Here is a 21,003-nt window from a genome sequence, read left to right as displayed (position 1 = left end):
GCTTGCGACCAAAGTCAAAAATAACAAAAAAAGCTTCTTTCAACATATAAGAAGCAAGAAAAAAGTTAAGGAAATGATTGGTCCATTAGTGGGGGAAAGTGGCAAGAATGTGACAAGCAACAGGGAGAAAGCAGATTTAACTCGTTTTTTGCATCTGTCTTTACACAAAGGGAAAAAACAGTCCAACCTACCAAAACCAGTGCCATAAAAAACAGAATAGAAACGCAAGTTAAGATAGGCAAGAAAATGGTAAGTGAGCACCTGTCCAGCCTAGAGGAGTTCAAATCACCAGGACCAGATGGATTACACCCCAAGGTTCTCAAGGAACTGGCAGACGTGATCTCAGAACCACTGAACTATATTTTTCAAAGATCCTGGAGCACTGGGGAACTACCAGAGGACTGGAAGAGAGCTGATGTAGTTCCCATATTCAAAAAAGGGAAAAAAATAGATCCAGGAAACTACAGACCTATCAGCCTGACCTCAATACCTGGGAAGATTCTGGAAAAGATAATCAAACAACAAATCAGCGAACACCTTGATGCGAACAAAGATATCACTAAAAGCCAACATGGGTTTGTCAAAAATAGATCATGCCAGACAAACTTTATTGCATTCTTTGACCAAGTGACAAAACTAGTGGACCAGAGGAATGCTGTAGATATAATTTACTTGGACTTCAGTAAGGCATTTGATAAAATAGATCACAACCTACTACTTGATAAGATAGAAAAATGTGGGTTAGATAGCATCACCACCAGATGGATTCGTAGCTGGCTGACAGGCTGTACTCAGCATGTGGTCCTCAATGGAAGTGCATCTACATGGAAGGAAGTGTGTAGTGGGGTGCCCCAGGGCTCTGTTCTGGGCCCAGTGCTCTTCAACATCTTCATCAACGATTTGGATGAGGGGATAGATGGGGAACTCATCAAATTTGCAGATGACACCAAGCTGGCACGAATAGCCAATACTCCAGAAGATAGGTTTAAGATACAGGAGGATCTGGACAGACTCGAACACTGGGCACTATCTAACAAAATGAAATTCAGTGGTGAAAAAAGTAAGGTTCTACATTTAGGCAGGAAAAATCAAATGCACAGGTATAGTATAGGTGGTACCTTGCTCGATAGTAGTAACTGTGAGAGAGATCTTGGAGTCCTAGTGGACAATCACTTAAATATGAGCCAGCAGTGTGCTGCAGCTGCCAAAAAAGCCAACACAGTGCTAGGCTGCATTAACAGAGGGATAGAATCAAGATCAGGTGAATACCACTTTACAATGCCTTGGTAAGGCCACACTTGGAATACTGCATCCTGTTTTTATTTATTTATTTATTGATGGGATTTATATCCCGCCCTATCTGCCGAAGGACTCAGGGCGGCTAACAACAAAACATATAATAAGTACAGAAATCAAGATAAAAATAAAATTCAAATCATCTGTGCAATAAATTAAAATTAAAAACTAAAAATAAATTAAAAATTCTAAATATAATTAATTAAAATGCCTGTCAGTCCAGGTCAGCCTGGTGGAAAAGGAGTGTTTTGAGGCCGCGGCGAAAGGATTGGAGATTTTGGGCCATCCGAAGCTCAGGGGGGAGCTGATTCCATAGGGCTGGCGCTCCCACAGAGAAGGCTCTCCCCCTGGGGGTCGCCAGCCGACATTGCCTAGCTGACGGTACCCTGAGGAGGCCTTCTCTGTGTGAGCGTACTGCGCGATGGGAATTTGTTCCCGGCAGCAGATGGTCCTGCAAGTATCCCGGGCCTAAGCCATGTACCAGCACCTTAAATCTCACCCGGAGGGCAACCGGTAGCCAATGCAGCTCACGCAGGAGGGGTGTAATATGGGAGTATCGGGGTGCTCCCATCACAACCCGTGCAGCTGCACTCTGCACCAGCTGAAGCCTCCGGGTGGTCTTCAAGGGCAGCCCCATGTAGAGAGCATTACAGTAATCTATACGGGAGGTAACGAGTGCGTGGGTGGTTTTGGTCACCACGATGTTAAAAAGATCTTAAGACTCTAGAAAGGGCACAGAGAAGGTGATGATTGGAGGACTGGACGCTAAAACATATAGGGAACGGTTAATGCAGCCTAGCACTGTGTTGGCTTTTTTGGCAGCTGCAGCACACTGCTGGCTCATATTTTAATGATAATAATAATAATAATAATAATAATAATAATAATAATAATAATAATAATAATAATAATAATAATAATAATAATAATAAAAGTTGGAAGGGACCTTGGAGGTCATCTAGTCCAACCCCCTGCTCAGGCAGGAAACCCTATACCATTTCAGGCAAATGGCTGTCCAGTCTCTTCTTAAAAACTTCCAGTGTTGGAGCATTCACCACCTCTGGAGGCAGGTTGTTCCACTGGTTAATTGTTCTAACGGTCAAGAAGTTTCTCCTTAGTTCTAGGTTGCTTCTCTCCTTGACTAGTTTCCATCCGTTGCTTCTTGTCCTGCTTTCAGGTGCTTTGGAGAATAGCTTGACTCCCTCTTCTTCGTGGCAGCCCCTGGGATATTGGAACACTGCTATCATGTCACCCCTCACCCTTCATTAAACTACACATACCCGATTCCAGCAACCGTTCCCTATATGTTTTAGCCTTCAGCCCCCTAATCATCTTTGTTGCTCTTCTCTGTACCCTTTCTAGAGTCTTAAGATCTTTTTTACATCGTGGTGACCAAAACAGGATTGTCCACTCTATACTATACCTGTACATTTGGTTTTTCTTGCCTAAATGTAGAACCTTACTTTTTTCACCGTTGAATTTCATTTTAGTAAGAGCCTTGGTGGAGCAGTGGGCTAATGCCTCCTTAAGTAACACCAGCTGCCTGCAATTAGTGCAGGTTCGCATCCCACCAGGCTCAAGGTTGACTCAGCCTTCCATCCTTCCGAGGTAGGTAAAATGAGGACCCAGATTGTTGGGGGCAATTAAGCTGACTTTGTAATAATGCCGCTTGGGGTGTGTGTGAAAGCCCTAATAAGCAGGCATATACATAGAATGAAGGCTATTGCTAAGCACATTGAGTTGTGCCTTTAGATTGTAAGCCACCCTGAGTCTTCGGAGAAGGGCAGGATATAAATGGGATTAAAATAAAAATAAAAATAAATTTTTTTTGTTAGATAGCGCCCCGTATAAAGACAGATGCAAAAAACAAGTTAAATAGTTCTGTTTTCTCCCTATTACTTGTCATCTTCTTGCCACTTTCACCCACTAATGGACCAGTCTTTTCCTTCACTTTTTTCTTGTTTTTTACATGTTGAAAGAAGCCGTTTTTGCTATTTAAGACTTTGGTCGCAAGCCTTAGTTCATTATGAGCCTTAGTTTTCCTCACTTCATCTTTGCAGGCTCAGGTTATTTGCTGATGTTCTGCCTTAGTTATGTGCCCCTTTTTCCTTTTGTCTATGCTTGTCCCTTTTATCTTTCAATTTGTCAGAGAGTTTTTTATGCAGCCATGCTGGTTTCTTTTGAGAGCTGTTATTTGTCCTCTTTGTTGGTATTGTGCTAGACTTTTATTATCTCACTTTTCAAAATTTCCCAAGCTTCTTGAGTTGTTTTCCCCTTGAGGATTTTCATCCATGGAATCCTTCCAAAGCCTTCTCTACATTTATTGAAATTAGCTCTCTTGAAGTCCAAGACTCTAGTTTGACTGTGTTCTATTGCTTGTGCTTCCATAATATTGAATTCCAATATTGCATGATCACTTCCTCCCAAGGTTCCTGTGGCTTCAACACCTTCTATCATTTCATCTCTGTTTGTGAGAATTAGATCCAAAATGGCTCATCCCCTAGTTCCCTTCTCTACTTTTTGGGAGACAAAGTTGTCTGCTAGGTTTGTCAGAAATCTGTTTGATCTTCCACTTGGTGCAGAGTTTGTCTCCTAGTTGATGTCAGGGTAGTAAAAGTCCCCCATTACTATTGTGATGTGCTTCCTACATACCTTAGTTAGCTGACTAGCAAAAAGTTCATCTATTTCCTCTGTTTGGTTGGGTGGCCTATAGCAGGGGTGTCAAACTCAATTTCATTGAGGGCGACATCAGCATTGCGGTTGCCCTCAGGGGGGCGGGGGTGTGTGTCCTGGGTGGGTGTGGCCTACTGGGTCGGTGTGGCTAGAGTGCGTATGGCCTACTGGGTGGGCATGGCCAGCTCTACATCGTTCACATCAAGGGTGCCTATGGGGGCCTGGCTAGGAGTGGGACAGATCTGAGGGTCTCTGGCAGAAGGAGGGTCTCTGGGCCAGGGCCAAGGAAGTGGGGGCTGTTCCCTCACTGTTTCCAGGATGGCTTTGCGGGCTGCATGAAACCACTTCGCAGGCCGGATCTGGCCCCCGGGCCTTGTGTTTGACATGTCTGGCCTATAGTATACACCTATGGCAATGTCATTTTTTCTCCCTTTTATATTGACCCAAAGTTGTCTGCTAGGTTTGTCAGAAATCTGTTTGATCTTCCACTTGGTGCAGAGTTTGTCTCCTAGTTGATGTCAGGGTAGTTAAAGTCCTACATGTGCTTCCTACATACTTTAGTTAGCTGACTAGCAAAAAGTTCATCTATTTCCTCTGTTTGGTTGGGTGGCCTATAGTATACACCTATGGCAGTCATTTTTTCTCCCTTTTATATTGATCCAAATGCATTCAAGATTACAGTTTTCATCATTGTTGCACTCTATTTCTGTAGACATGTAGTTATTTCTTATACAGAGAGCAACTCCACTTCCTCTTTTATTTGGTCTGTTTCTTTTAAATAATTTAAATCCCTCTAGCTGTGTGTTCTATTTGTGGGTTTCATCCCACCATGTTTCCATAATGGCGTCAATATCATATCTGCCCTCATTAACCTGAATTTCTAGTTCACCCTGTTTGCTGTTCATACTCTGTGCATTGGTGTATAGACATTTGAGTCTTTTATGACTGACGCTGTGTTTGTTTTCTACATAACCTTTGTGGTACCTGAGTTCCCCTATTGTCTTACCACCTTGTGGTTAGCGCACTTTGTGTGGCACTTGCTATTAAAAGCTTCATTTTGCTTGGCAGCAAGCTTGATGAGCCTTGGTGGAGCAGTGGGCTAATGCCTCCTTAAGTAACACCAGCTGCCTGCCATTATTGCAGGTTCGCATCCCACCAGGCTCAAGGTTGACTCAGCCTTCCGTCCTTCCGAGGTAGGTAAAATGAGGACCCAGATTGTTGGGGGCAATTAAGCTGACTTTGTAATAATGCCGCTTGGTGTGTGTGTGAAAGCCCTAATAAGCAGGCATATACATAGAATGAAGGCTACTGCTAAGCTTGTAAGCCGCCCTGAGTTTTCGGAGAAGGGCGGGATATAAATGGAATAAAAATAAAAATAAAATAAATAAATATTCTTGTCCACAAACACATCTATGTTACATGCACTGATAGCCCTATAGTTTTTAGATTGCTGGGGGCAGGGATGTTCTATATCAATTAATTCACTATCCCCACTGTTTATATAATGTATCCCCATCACTTCCAGATATATTTGATAATTTGCATTTTGCATTGCTAAGAATTTGTGATTGACTGAGAAATTTTATCCAAAACAAATTTTATCCAAACCAACAACTGAATTTGATTGAATGGATATTTGAACATGTATGTCGGTAGTATTCCATGTATCACATGAATCATAAACAACAAAAGAGATTATTCTATCATTGTGGCATATTTGCTTTTTCATTGTAATGTATACTTGTTTTCTTTTTTCACACCTCTCACCATTTTATAAAAATTAAAGTTACGCTTTTCTTTAAATCTTATAGAAAGGAGGAATGGAAGAAGAGCATTCTGGACAGCTAAGAATAACAAGCAACATTGAAAAGGAAAGCAAATCAAGCCAGAAATCAAAATATTTTCCATTTCCTTCAGAAAACTACACAATTCTCCTCCTCCTCTAGCAGCTCTTAGAAAAAAAAGGAGAGAAAATCAAGAAAAATTTCAAACTGGAATAAGTAGATTATTCAGAACTCAAGGATACCTTACATGAAAAGTCAAGGGAGATTATTTTTCATTCAGTAAAAGAGGGAAATATCTAGAAGTCAGTGGAGGAAAAAGTGAGTAGGAAAGTAACATAGAGCAGAGAGTCATGCAGGCCTCGCCCTGTGAGGAAGAAAATGGATTGAATGAAAGTACCACTAAACAAGGGATTGTCCATATTTTTGACTTCCTCAAAAATATCCTCTGTGGAAAAGCTCCGACTTGTGTCTATTGTTGGAAAAGCACAGATTGCAAATCACAACTGATTATGCACAAGAGGAGCCACACAGGAGAAAAGCCATAGAAATCATCTGATTGTGGGAAAAGCTTTATAGTCAGAACAGCTCCCTTGTGGTTCATGGAAGGACCCTCACGAGAGCGAAGCCAGAAAAGCACTTCTAGTGCAGTAGATGCTTTAGTAAGCATGGCAATGGGATGATACATCAGAGGATTCACAGCAGGGAGAAAACCTATGACTATACTGATTGTACAAAACTTTCATTAAAATTCCCATGTTATGAGACACCAGAGGACTCACGCAGGAGAGAACCCCTGTGAATATTCTGACTGTGGACAAAGTTTCACTCTCAATTCCAACCTGATGATACATCACAGGATTCACACAGGAGATAAACCCTTTGAATGTCCTGATTGTGGGAAAAGTTTCAGTAAGAATTCCAACCTGGTGAGACACCAGAGGACTCACACAGGAGAGAAACCCTTTGAATGTCTTGATTGTGGGAAAAGTTTCACTCTCAATTCCAACCTTTTGATACACCAGAGGATTCACACGGGAGAGAAACCCTTTGAATGTCCTATCTGTGGAAAAAGTTTCAGTCACAAGTCCAACTTGGTGATACACCAGAGGACTCACACAGGAGAAAAACCCTTTGAATGTCTTGATTGTGGGAAAAGTTTCAGTCAGAATATCAGCCTTGTGAAACATCAGAGGACTCACACAGGAGAGAAACCCTTTGAATGTCCTGATTGTGGGAAAAGTTTCAGTGAGAATTCCTGCCTCTTGAGACATCAGAGGACTCACACAGGAGAGAAACCCTTTGAATGTCCTGACTGTGGGAAAAGTTTCAGTGAGAATTCCAGCCTTGTGAAACACCAGAGGACTCACACAGGAGAGAAACCATTTGAATGTCCTGATTGTGGGAAAACTTTCAGTGAGAATTCCAGCCTTCTGAAACACCAGAGGAATCACACAGGAGAGAAACCCTTTGAATGTCCTGATTGTGGAAAAAATTTCAATCACAAATCCAGTTTGGTGACACACCAGAGGACTCACACAGGAGAGAAACCGTGTCAATGTCCGTATTGTGGGAAAACTTTCAATCAGAATTCCAGCCTTGTGAAACACCAGAGGACTCACACAGGAGAGAAACCCTTTGAATGTCCTATCTGTGGAAAAAGTTTCAATCACAAATCCAGCCTGGTGACACACCAGAGGACTCACACAGGAGAGAAACCCTTTGAATGTCCTCATTGTGGCAAAGGTTTCCGTGAGAATTCCAGCCTTGTGAAACACCAGAGGACTCACACAGGAGAGAAACCCTTTGAATGTCCTGATTGTGGGAAAAGTTTCAGTGAGAATTCCAGCCTTGTGAAACACCAGAGGACTCACACAGGGGAGAAACCCTTTGAATGTCCTGATTGTGGGAAAGGTTTCATTCAGAATTCCAGCCTTGTGATACACCAGAGGACTCACACAGGAGAAAAACCCTTTGAATGTCCTCATTGTAGGAAAAGTTTCAGTCAGAATTCCAGCCTTGTGATACACCAGAGGATTCACACAGGAGAGAAACCCTTTGAATGTCCTGATTGTAGGAAAAGTTTCAGAGATAATTCCAACCTAGTGATACACCGAAGAACTCACACAGGGGAGAAATCTTTCAAATGTCCAGTCTGTGGACGTTACTTGACTCATATATCATCCCTTATTGCACATGAGGAAATCCACATGAGGCAAAAATTGAAGAATTTAGAAAAGGCTTGAAATTCATTTATGATCTCCCATTTAAACTGTAGTTGAGAAATTGACTATTTGAATTTTGGTCTGACTCTTTTTGCTCAATCATGTCTCAGGATTAGATTTGTAGGTGAAGAGAAAAAGAAAATGGAAAAAAGGCTAACTATCAATTCCTGGTTAGCAGCAGTAGCTACTGGATATTTCCTTTTGTAGAACTTGTATATTTCCTCAAAAAGACTTCTGGGTGGTAGTTTTGTATATTGATTATATAATTCCAACATGTGGTGTTTCAGGTCTTCTACCTTGATTTCCTTCAGATTTTGAGGCCCAGTATTCCTCAGTAGGAAAGATCCTCAAAATATAACTGTCATGGGCCTTGCAATTATGGTTGCATGTTGTAACGGCCATTAACTACCCTGATCTCTCTGATGAGGCCATTAATTGACTATGTGAGTCACTAAGGGGCACACTGGCTACCTCAGGGTTGGGGAAAACCCTTGGAGGCCTAGTGCAGGCCTAGGTTTGCCTATCTTAGGCATCTCTAGGCCTCTCCCACTCTCCGAGACACCCTTTTTTCTGTTTCTGAACCCTTTTGCCCCCACAGGCTTTTGCTGCCTCCCACTGGGTCCCTGCACGCCTCACAGCCTCCTCTTTCATTTTAAGATTTCTGATCCTCATGTTGGGGAAGGAGGGGAGGGCATGCATCCCTGGCCCTCGGGACTGTGTCCTGGAATTAGCCATTATTTTCAGTGGGCCCTGGCTTCTTCCCTGTGCCATGCAGTGGACTTGTGGAAGCGGCTGCCATTTGGCCAAACCTCTTTGCTTTGCTACCTAACTTGAGGGGGGAAAATGTGCAGTTGAAAAGGTTTCATTGTTGATAAGGGAAAAAATGGCTATTTTCGCTGTTGCTATGGACATTAGGTCAAGGGAAGTCACTCAGAGTTGCCTCAAACGGCGAGATGGGCAATGATTAAGTTTAATAATGAATGAATTTAATAATAAAAAGATAATGTAAAGCTCATTACCCAACTCTTGCTCTGTGATACATACAGTGGGTTTCTAACATACGCAATTATTGACTTATAATCTGTCTCTTGTGCAATCTTCATCTCTAAGTAATCTGTTTTACTCATCTTCCCTTCCCTCATTTATAAATTTAAAATTTCAGTTTCAATCATACATCATTCCTGGCACTCTTTGCCTCTAAATGACGTGAGCTGCAGTTATGCTTCTGCCTCTTAATTTATTGTTGCATAGCTATCTGCCCTAGTCCTAAATTCTATGAAAATACAGCAATTTATTAGGCACATTTGAAAAATTAGAACGGCTACCTGGAGATTTTTTGATTGGCATCCTTCTCAGATTCAGCGATTGTCTTTTCCATCAGTGCCAGTCTGACAAAGGGAATTTAGGATATTTCAAACCGGACAACTAAGCTATGGTTTCCCTCTAAAGCAGCCATTTGTTCTGCCAGTCACTTTGTAGCCTTTGAAAATCAAAGAATCAGAGAGGATCTCTCTGATTTCCCTGATGATTCTCCAAATTCTGAACCAGATTCGACAGACATCATGGAAGTTGAAGTCCCCATGGATGGCGACAATGAGTAGACAGAAATGTTTGGAAAAATCCAGGAATGAATTCCTTCAACTTAAGAATATGTCGGCTGCTCAGTCTGAAAGCTGGTCCTGAGTGTGGCACTAAAGCTGTTTGAAGTGGCTCTTCCTTCTGGGTCCCATCCATCCTGATTTCATTCCTTCTTTCAAAAGACTGAGAATTTCATAAGTTATTTAATTAAAGTAAACTTCTCTCCACTAATGGTTCTGGAGAAACAGAAATGATGGGCAGTTGTAACAAACCAGAATGGATTTGTTAAGAATGTGATGCCAGACAAACATTATTGCCAGTGTTCATGAAGTAACTTAATTAGTGGATTTGCAAAATGTTTTGGAGATAGTATACTTGGATGTCAGTAAGACATTTGACAAGGAAGAGCACAAGTTAACTTTTTGGTAAGATAGAACAACATGGGATAGACAGAACCAGCTCTAGGTGGATTCGCAATTGACTCACCAACCACACTCGGAGCATTCCTCAATGGAACTACATCTACATGGAGAGAAGCATGCAGTGGGGAACCTCAAGGTTTGGTCTTGGGCCCAGGACTCTTCAACATCTTCATAAATGATCTAGAGGAGGGGATAGAAGGGGAACTTATGAAATTTGCAGATGACACCAAGTTGGGCGGAAGAGCCAATACTTTATAAGACGGGCTCAATATCCAGAAGGATCTTGACACATTTGAGCATTGGGCCAAGAAAATGCAGCTCAATGGTGAATAAAATAAGGTCCTACACTTAAGTAGGAAAAACAAAAAGAACAGGAATAGAATATGTAATATCTGGCTCAACAGAGGAATCTAGGTGTCCTAGAGGAAAAGTAGCAAGGAATCTGCTGCAACTGCCTCGCCCCAAAAGCCAATGTAGTCACAGGTTCCATCAACAGAGGTATAGTGTCAAGACGAGAAGTGATAGTACCACATTACACCACGTTGGTGAGTCCACACTTAGAATACTGCGCCTCATTCTGGTCCCATGATTCAACACATGTTGAGGCACTGGCAAATGTGCAGAGAAGAAGAAAGATGATGAATTGTTGTGACCCCGGCCCCGGAGGGTGCTTTATCTTTGCATGCTGACTCGGAGGATGATATGGAAGAGGAGGAAGCTGACACGAGCAACATGCCGGAGGGGCCGACTCCCCTGGTGAGTCAGCAAGAACTGACTGTGGCTGACATGCCTATGGACCCCAGCCAAACAGGAGGAAACAGAATAGCAAGCAGAGGCTGGCAGCAGCGAGGGGGAGCCCCTATTGAATGCAAGAGAAAGACGTAGGATATGTCATCATCAGCAGCAGCTATTGCAATGTCCCAAGAGGCATGGCCAGGAGACGTAGGGCCACACCCTACAGAGTATAAAAGGGGTGTGGCTGCGCAGGAAAGGCATGGTGAACAATTTGTTGGTGTTTTGAGTCCCATGTAATTACAAACTTCCTGAGATTTATAACATGTCTACTTGTCTACATCTGGGCTTTGAAGCTGCTGGCCGTCTGCCAAAGACCTTGGAACATCCCCTGGTAATTACAAAAGTGCTATATGATTCAAACCTTGGGAAAGAGTTAACTGTTAAAAGACCAGCTTCCGTTTATTCAGCCTGCGTTTGCTTCTGCTGGACTTTTGAGCCTCTTTAAGGCTACTCATTGGGAGGGGACAGAACAATGAATGGTCTGGACACTAAATGACAATTGGTTGAGAGAGCTAGGTATGTCTAGGCCGTGGAAGAGAAGGATTGGCGGGGCATGATGGCTGTCTTCCACTACTTGAGGGGCTGTCACGAAGAGGAGATCAACTTATTCTCTAGAGCAACAGAAGGCAGAAAAGAAGTTCATGGGTGGAAGGTTGTCAAAGAATGATCCAACTTAGAAATAAGGAGACGTTTTCTGTCAGTAAGTGCAACTGATCAATGGAACAGCTGGCCTCTGGTATTGTGGATGCTACCAGAATAGACCAGACAGTCAATTGACTTGGGTTATAGAAAGCACCTGCCTCGAGCAGTGGGTTGGACTAGAAGCCCACTCAGATGCTTTCCAACCCTATGATGCTATCATTCTAGATTTAGAGGCAGCTTAGAAAATTGGTACATAGCAGCCACATGAAATTGTTTCTGGTAAGGGGCCTTTTAAAAGAAAAAATATTAGCCAAATTAAAATAGAATACAAACTCAAAAAAGACAAAAATTACAACAAAACAAGGATGGGGAAAACATTAAAAAAAGTTATGTGCATTAAAAAAGACAAATGGATTGAATGTTGATAAACATATTGTAACAATATTAGTTTCCTACCCTTGCAAAGGAGGTCCAAAATTTGTGAATTTCTACCTCTAGTTCAAATCAATTTGACCTTCATGTATTTACTGTGTGTAAAGGCAAAGTGCTGAACATATGAACCAACAATAAAGTTAAACATCAAGGCCCTCTCTTAACCATCTATTGTATTTACCTACAATGGCTTGTTATTTACGGTACGTCAGCCCAATCATTGTCTCTGATCCGTCAAGTTTTTCCTTAAGATTTTGATTGAGGATTTCCCCAACAATTGTGTCTTATTCCCAAAAATCATAAACCTCTTTGTTGATCCATTTTAACAAAAAAGTTCAGTCTGAATTGTTTTCCAGTTAAATAAAATAAGTCCATCCCCCAATCTTCTTAAGAAAGTCCAGTTCATCACCTGGGTCCATTTGGGCAGAGCCATCCATTCATGTGCGTTCATAGGATCATATGAAGAAGAGTTCTGTGGTTTTTACATATCAGTAGATAACCTTCTGGTCATTAGCAGTTCTTAAAAATAGATAAGTAAACCGCAGAGGAAAAACAACACACGACATATTATACCATGTCATTTTCATTTAAAAGAAAGTCAAATTTAAAAGAAATTTTCTTTTAAGGTTTTCCAAGGAATGCCTACAAGAGAGAAAGAATATTTGGAGCAATGAACTGATATTTAAGGTATGCAGATGAATGATCCTGAATTTAGAAGAAACCAAAGAATTGCACATCTGTTCGTTTCACAATTCAGATGACTGGTTGCAATTCAGAGGACTGGTTACATTTTTTTCTATTGGATCATATTGTAGGTAGGTAGGCAGACTGGAGATACATTTACACTATACATTTCAGCATGCTACACAGGAGGTGTTTTGTATGCCATCTTGAGTTGAAAAGGGAATCAATAAAATACACCTTGCGGTTATTTCATTCCAGATACCTCCATGCAAGAGAGCTCAGATCCGATAACTGAAATGGCCAATATCACCATTCAAAACTTACAAGATATACATTAAAATGGCAGTGCAGGGTGTCCCTCTAAAAAGGTTAGCCTGGTGATCAGTCATAAGAGGGCCAAGTTTGAAGACCCCTGTCCTAAATCCTTGGGAGCCACAGGATAATCAGTCACAAAGATTTGGGACTTTTGATTTTCACTGAGAGTAACCCTTAAAGAAGCTGATTGTACAAAACTGTCGTGAATTTTTAGGGCTCAGCACATAACTAATCTTCACAAGCTAACTGGCATCCAATTTCACTTGGCTCCGTTGCAAAGTTTAATTGCTGGAAGTCAAAAAGCGACTTGAAGGAGTACTGTATCGCTAGAAAGGAGGGGAGGAGGAGAGGTGAAGAGTAGAGGAAAGAAAGTTCAGTTGGTTCTTGAAAAAGGACCTTTGGAACGGCAGAACGTCCTCTTCCGGATCACTCACGGGAGGAAGATGGTGTGCAGAGTGGATCTTTTGCTCTTCCCAGGGTCGAAGCAGCAGCTGGAAGGTGAGTGGAGGGCAGGTCGGAGGAGAAGCCGGGAGCAAGCGGGGCTGTTTGGCTTCCTCCATGGCCTCCAAGCAGAGAAGCAACTAGGCCAGGGGTAGGCAACCTCGGCTCTTTTATGACTCATGGACTTTAACTCCCAGAATTCCTGAGCCAGCTTGGCTGGCTCAGGAATTCTGGGAGTTGAAGTCCATGAGTCATAAAAGAGCCGAGGTTGCCTACCCCTGAACTAGGCTGAAGCAGGTCAGCTGCTGCTGCTGCATTTTCCTTCCCTCCCCAACTTTTCAGTCCGCTGGTGCTGCAGGCTGTTAAACTGGGGGCTGCAATTTTTCTGCTGGTGGGAAGATTTAAAAAGTCTCCTTTAAGCGAAGGTTGATTCTTTGGGAATGGCTTCCCTCTCCAGACGTCGTGAGTGCTGCATCGCTGGAGGTTTTTAAGAGGAGATCGGACAGCCATTTGTCAGGAATGGTAATCGTGTCTCCTGCCCGAGCAGTGGGTTGGACTAGAAGACCTCCAAGGTCCCTTTCAACTCTGTAATTCTATTATTCTTTTTGTTTTCTTGGCAACAAGATGGGACTGAAGGTGGTACTGATTTTTATGGGATTATTTTTTTTACTTCCATGTCTTGCCGGTTTGTATAAGTAGTCATGGCTTATCATTTGTTCCCTCAGCCTTCAAAGTTACAATGGCATTGTAAGAGCTGACTTACGCCTGGTAAAACAAATGAGTGGTCATTGTAGCACCTGTTCAGTGCCCTGAACCTCAGCAGTTCCTGTCGTTATGAAAGTGCAGGAAAAGGAAATCCTGTCTCCTGCCCGAGCAGTGGGTTGGACTAGAAGACCTCCAAGGTCCCTTCCAACTCTGTTATTCTTTTTTTTTTAACAATTTTTTAAAACTAATGTTCTATTATTACATTTGATTAGTGCTTAATAAACATTGTATTGTATGGTCCAATTTGTTTGCTAAATAATTCAAGTTACATTCTTAGTCTCTACCCCTTTATAAGTCTTTATTGATTAGCCCTTGGGCCATATCAATTGTTACTAAAATTTGATAAAAGCAATTTCAAATGTAATTTGATAAAATACAATTTCAAATGTAATTAGAATAAAACACTATTTAAAATGAAATGGGAATAAAATACAATCTAAAATGAAATTGTAATAGTGTACAATAACTTAAGATATAGATAAAATATGATAAAATTATATTTTGGAGTCGCCCTTGCAATCGACCCCAATCAGTCCTACATATGCAGATCTCAACCGAACCATTTTGTTTAAGTACTGTGCTGCGTTAAATGTTATTTTCAAGTTCTGGCTAGATATAAGGTAAGTTGTTTTGATATGTGGATCCCAATGGGTCATTCGTTTGCTACATAGACCAAGATACCTGTCTCTCACCCTCTTATACAGGCAACAGTCAAATAGGATGTGAGCCAGGTCTTCTACCTCTGCCGCTCTGCAAATGCAGAGATGCTCATTGTAGGGTATAGCATGAAATCTCCCATATCTGGCCATTGTGTCAAGCTGTTCAAATCTTGCGTAAATATCTCCCTAAGATGTTTTGGGAGTTGTAATTTCAAATCACTGTCTACTTGAAAAGTAAATTTGTATTTACTCAAGCCATTTCAAGTTACCCATCTTACCAAGGATAGCTATATCAGTTTGTGCTTCTATATCCTTAATTCTTTGGGCAACTGTTTTTTTGGGTGGTTCTCTTGTTATGCAAGAAACAGGAAGGCCACAGCTTATTACAAAATTTGTTAGTCTGGTGATCCAGGAGATTTGTGATTGTAGTTTAATTTGCTCTAGTAGGCATAACTTGGGGAGTCTATCAGTCTCCATTTCATTAACTTTGCACCAGTAGTTATAACCTCTAATTTTGGATAATGCATGAATTGTATGTATTCCCAATTCAGCTCTAACTGCTGCAGCAGATGTTCTTGGATCTACACCCAAAATACATCTCAAATGCTGGGACTGTGTTTGTTCTAGGACTGTGGTTGGGTAAAGACCCCAAATTTCTGCTCCATACAAGAGCATTGTGGTAACCTTAGCCTTATAAACCTTGATTAATGGGGCTAGGGACCCTGGGTAACTATAGTTCTTTAGTTTGAGCAGTAAATTCAAACAGGCTTTTGCTCTAAATGTATTCCGTTGATGATTTTTTCCAAGATCCAGTTTTGGAAAAAATTATGCCCAAATATACAAAGGTGTTAACCTGTTCAATTGGTTCACCATCTAATTGCCACTTATGTCTCTGATGTTGTCTTCCAAACACCATTATTTTTGATTTAGATTTGCTAATGATTAGGAAGTTATCCTGGCAATAAGAGCTGAATCTTCTTAATAGCCTACGTAATCCTACTTTGAGTATGATAATAAAACATATCGTCAGCATAAAGCAAGCTGTTATAGTAAGTATTTAAGATCATTGGCATGTGTACCATGGGATCCTTCATTAACCTTGGCAAGTCATTGATATATAAACTAAATAATAATGGGGCCAGGATACACCCTTGCCTTATTCCTTTATTTGTGTGAATCCTATTAATCAGAGCCTCATTAACCCTATACCACACCCTCAAACAGGTACTTGTGTAAAGGGCTTTAATCAAAGCCGGGAACCTGGGTTCTATTTTAAGCGATGTCAATTTACTCCATAGTACTTCTATTTACTAAGCCTCATGGCTGCCTTCAATTTCTTTTTCAGTTGGTGGCAATCAGGATCAAACCAGCGAGATCTACCCACTTGGGTTCTTTTTGTAGTAGGTTTAGCTGTTAGGTGTTTTTTCAGTATATTACAGAGATTGGAGAATGAATTGAAGGCTGACATCCAGTCAGTAGTAGACGACTGGATTGTTCTAGCCTACTTAGTAGCATTCTCTGTTTTAAGGCATTCTAATATTGCCTTAGTATCAACTTTGGCCCAAATTAACCTTTTATTTTGGGTCACCTCTACCTTTTTGGTGAGCCATCTGTCAGCCATGTTATATTGTCTTAAATCTGAGTGGTCTCGCAAACTCACGCTTACAGGCTGATGGTCAATATTGTCGCTAAGGTGTACTGTGACCAACGAAAAGAGGTCAGTTTTATCTCTAGACACACAAAAGAGATCCAGTACGCTGCTTGAATTGACCGAGTGGCATGTATAAGGGTATGTGTAATTCTTATCCTTACCTCCCAAAATTTGGAGATTACCCTTAAAAATTTAGGAGACTAGGAGCAGTCCAGCGGCATTACTTTTGCAGTCTCTCGAGAGCCACTGAAGATGGTTATCAAAGAACTCCCCTGGGATTCCCTTCTTCTGGGCAAGCTCATACAGAGAGGGACCCAGCCTAGCGTTCAGATCTCCTAGTAATGCCAGTATGGACTGAGGGTACATTACAGATATATCTTCTAGGATAACTTCCAAGCCCATTCAGTATTCGGAGTTATAGTGCCGGGATGTGCTTGAAGGAATATACACATTTACTGATATTAACTCAAACTGGTCATATTCAAATTTGACAGCTAGGAAGTACGGATACTTCTCTTCGTTATATAGTTTCTCCCCCTGCCATTGCAACTCTTGCTTTATAAGGATGCCTAGCCCACCAAAGGGTCTCCCTTTGTTCCTTGTTTTTTGGGCTGGGGAAGCCCATCCCTGAAAGCCTGGCCGTTGTACTGTTTTGTCTACTTTGGTTAATCAGGTTTCTTGAAAGGCTATTACATCAAATCTAGAGAGAAAGCTCACTAGTCCACTATCAACCATCTCTTTCCAGCCACCTACGTTCCAGGTCATCATCTGTATGGGGTTCTCGGAGAGAAGGTGGTCTGGCTTGGTTGGTTGGCTAGATGGTAAAAATGCTAGATGTCAACTTGACGTTGGAGCTGGGTCGATATCATCTATGCTTCCCATATAAACACAGTTGTTGTGAGGTTCGATATTTCTCCTCGTGGGTTGCAGAACGTCTTGTTGCTCCTCTATATCTCGGTTGCCAGTGTGCCTCTGCTCTTGCTCCAAAAATTATTTTTTTCCAATGGGCAGGTACTCTGGCTTAAGTCTATAAACGTAGATTTATGTCCATTTTTGGAGGGGTGTAGCTGAGGATTCATCTTGTGAAAAGATGTTGTGGGAACTTCTAAATCAAATGAGGATGGAAGCTGGATTATATCCTTAGTCAGTTTAGGGGGCACTATGTGATGAAGCCCTTTGTCTTTCAGTTGTTTCTCAGAGGCTGGGTCAGTCAATGCAGTTATCCCACTGCCAGCCTGTGTGACAGTACCTTTTTTAACTGTTGAGGTAAAGGCAGATTGTTGATTAAATATATTGTCACAAGTTTGCACGATTAGTGGAGCCAAATTAAATAGAGTCTTTGCTGTAGATTGAGTTGTTGTCAGTGCCTCTTTTAGGTCATCCAATCTTTGAATGATATTAACTTGCTCAGGTTCCAGAAATGCACTGAATAGGTCAATCAGTATTTCTTCTGGCACATCCTCAGCAGTTCCTGCAGCTGTAGGTAACACAGTTTGTATATTATTCCTTTGCCTTATCATGGTCAATTCAGTTGCAGCATCCTCAGGCTTAGTAATGTGAGGGGCTGTTGCAGCCTGGATTTAAAGCAACAGTTCCCTCTTGGTGACGCTGTTTCAAGAGTGGGCACACTTTGTCTGAGCAAAAGCCCCTTATTGGAAATATTGAAAAGGTGCTCAGAAAAGGCTTCATTCTGAAGGGCATGGAGGGAATTGTGGGCTGTTTGAATGATAGGAAAATTCTCATACATTGCATTCTTGCTGGCATCTACTCTGCATGTAGTAGATCTACTACACAGTGAAGCAGCTGGCTCAGGGACAGCCTAACAGCTTCTCTATTACTCCAGTGCCCTCCATTTACTCTCTTGTCATAAATTTGCAAAGTAACCTGGTTAGTTTGCAGACTGTAGTTATATTGGTCATCTCTTAGGCCTTTACCTGATTGAGTGTTTTCTCTATGTGTGTTCAAATTTTTGGAAGGAAGACAAGGTCCTTCTCTAGTTTCATTTTCTGAATTAGCCACCCCATGTCTATCCATGGTTGTCCTCCCAAGTCCTTCTACAGTATTTGGGTGGCTCCTAACAAACTTTGCAAAAGATTCTTTCAGGCAGTTGACCTTATTTATGACAATTGACAAAAGATCATATATTGAGTTTACAGTTTGAGCTGTAAGCAAACATTGTCTAGAGAGGAAGTCTGTCACATTTTCCCCCTTCAAATTTGTTACACCTCCCTCCTGTGCAAAGAAGGCTGCTGCTGGGTTCCAAGGAGGGGAGACATTCTCTGAGAGGGAGGAGGACAGCTCTACATGCTGTTTGCTTTGCAGTTCAGTTTGTAAGTCCCATTCCAATGAGTCACATAAATTAAATTTATCTGATAAGGTGCCTGCAGATGAGTTACTTACTGGAACAGACTCTCTGTTTGCAATATAGTCTTCCGTTTTCTGCTGCTTCAATGACTTGGATAAACTCTGCTGCAGAGTTCTGTTGTCGAGCCCTGTGGGCCTGACACTGTGAGGGGGGGGACCGTGACAGGTAGCGGTATGGTACCTCCTAGCCGGCGGTCCCCGGGTAGCCTGAGTCCTTCCTCCAAGCCGCCACACCGCCTTCCCGCACATCACCGTTTACCGCGTGACCTCCCGTCTTTTCCGGAGGCTGCGTCTGCGCAGAGGAGTCTTCCGGACGGGCCTGCCGACTCCCAGCTGGCCCCGCCGCTTCCAGCCGCCTGCCAGCTGGATGTCGCACCTGCGCAGAGGGACAGGCCTGCTGACTCCCAGCTGAGCTTGCTGCTTTCTGTAGCCTGCCGGCTGGCTACTACACCTGCGCAGGCAGCCTCCCCGGTTCCTGGCTGGTTCCTGGCTGGTTCCTTCTCCCCCGGCTGTTCACCTGTTGACTCCAGGGATGCAGGCAGCTATGGACGCTGTGGCTGTCAGTCACCAGACAACACCTGGGCCCTCGGTTGCCAGCTGGCAGATTTCCAGGGCCCAGGTAGACGAGACTGGACACCTGGGTTCTCCTGGCCAGTCTGCTATGGACCAATTGTTTGGTGGTAGGGCCCAGGAGGTTCAGGACACTTTAGGGGATGTAGGGGTTAGTTCATGGTGTGGGGTTGGGTGTTTGGGAATAAGGGTGGGGGTTGTCTGGAGTACTTACGGTGTTGGGAGCAGCATGCCGGGTGAGGGGAAAGGTGGAACAATGCACGCACACGGGGATGCAGAAAGGAACTGAAAGGGGAGGGAATGGATTATATAGCTGCAAGGACGGATGTTGGCTTGTGAGGTGGGGGTGGAGCTATTGCGCTTGCTGGCTATTTATGTGCGTTGGGAGCAGTGTGCTGCCAACGCTGACCTGATTTCCTTTAGAGCCGAATAAAGCAACTTTGGTTTGTCACCCGTTCCTGCTGGCTGCTGTGTGCTTCTTCATGCGGACCTGTTTGTTAAAACAGGTTTAAAAATAAGTTTAAACTAGGTGTCATGGTTCCATTTAATGAGAAAGATCAAAGAACACTGCATGATTGTTTATTCTAAAAAAGACTATAATAATGAGAATCATGGATGGATGCCAGAATCTGAATTCTCCTCCTCTTGACCCACCACATCATACAGAATTTCCCTTTCTTAATTATACGTTATGAATCACATTTACCAATTAGTTTAACACACGAAGTTTCACTTCCCTTCTGAAGCAGCTATCCCTTTTCACCCATTGTACCACTTTTATGATATGGCAACATCCAAGTACCACCAGTCGCCTAGCAAGGTGTCAAAAACTTGATGACCCCCCCCAAAAAAGGAAAAAAGTGATGAAGTACAGGTAGTCCTTGACATACAACAGTTCGCTTAGTGACTGTTTGAAGTTACAAAGGCACTGAAAAAAGTGCCCCCCAAGCCACAACCAACCAAGACACCTGCTTGCCCGCCTGGCAGAGCTCTTCCTCCTGTCCAAGGTTTTCATTGTTATGAGCATTTCTGTTGAGGATTGGCAATGGGGGTGGGGTGGGGGGGTATTTGGTTTTTATTTCCCCCATCTGCTGGGTGGTTGCAGCAGGTTTTGGTCACTTCACATGACCCTGGGACACTGAGACCGTCATAAATATGAATCAGTTGCCAAGCATCTGAATGTAAATCATAAGACCCTGCAACATTCCAGCTGATTGGTGTTTCTTCTGGGCTCAGAAGCACCAGGAACAGTGCTGAGCTCCAGCTGGAACCTGGCACTGATCATGGTGCTTCCATTGAGCCCTGACAGCCCTGCAGCTCCAGCCATCTCTCGCTCAGGCTTGTTCAGTGCTGCCACCGGTTCAGCTCATTCCCCTCCCCCGCTACCACTTTTCTAGGATGGCCGTGTACCACCTGCCAGGTGCCAATGTACCACAGGTGGTACCCATACCACTGGTTGAAAAGCCATGCCTTATCTTGTCAAAACATCCGGGTTGAATTCCTCCCGCACTTTAGTGATTCAAAACTAAACAGTTAAAGCAAAAGGCTGCCTCTTATATTGTCAGTGCAAAAATATGTCAATGTTTGCAGCATTGACACTAGGTTTAAAAAGGTTAAAAATGGGTTTAAAAAGGTTTAAAAGGGTTAAAATAGATTAAGAAGGGGTAGGTTAAAAATACAATATTAAAAGAGGTTTAAAAAGTTAAAATA

Source organism: Vipera berus, assembly GCF_964194415.1.
Source record: "Vipera berus genome assembly, chromosome: 2".
In the NCBI taxonomy this organism is placed as follows: domain Eukaryota; kingdom Metazoa; phylum Chordata; class Lepidosauria; order Squamata; family Viperidae; genus Vipera; species Vipera berus.
This window is presented reverse-complemented; position numbering follows the sequence as displayed.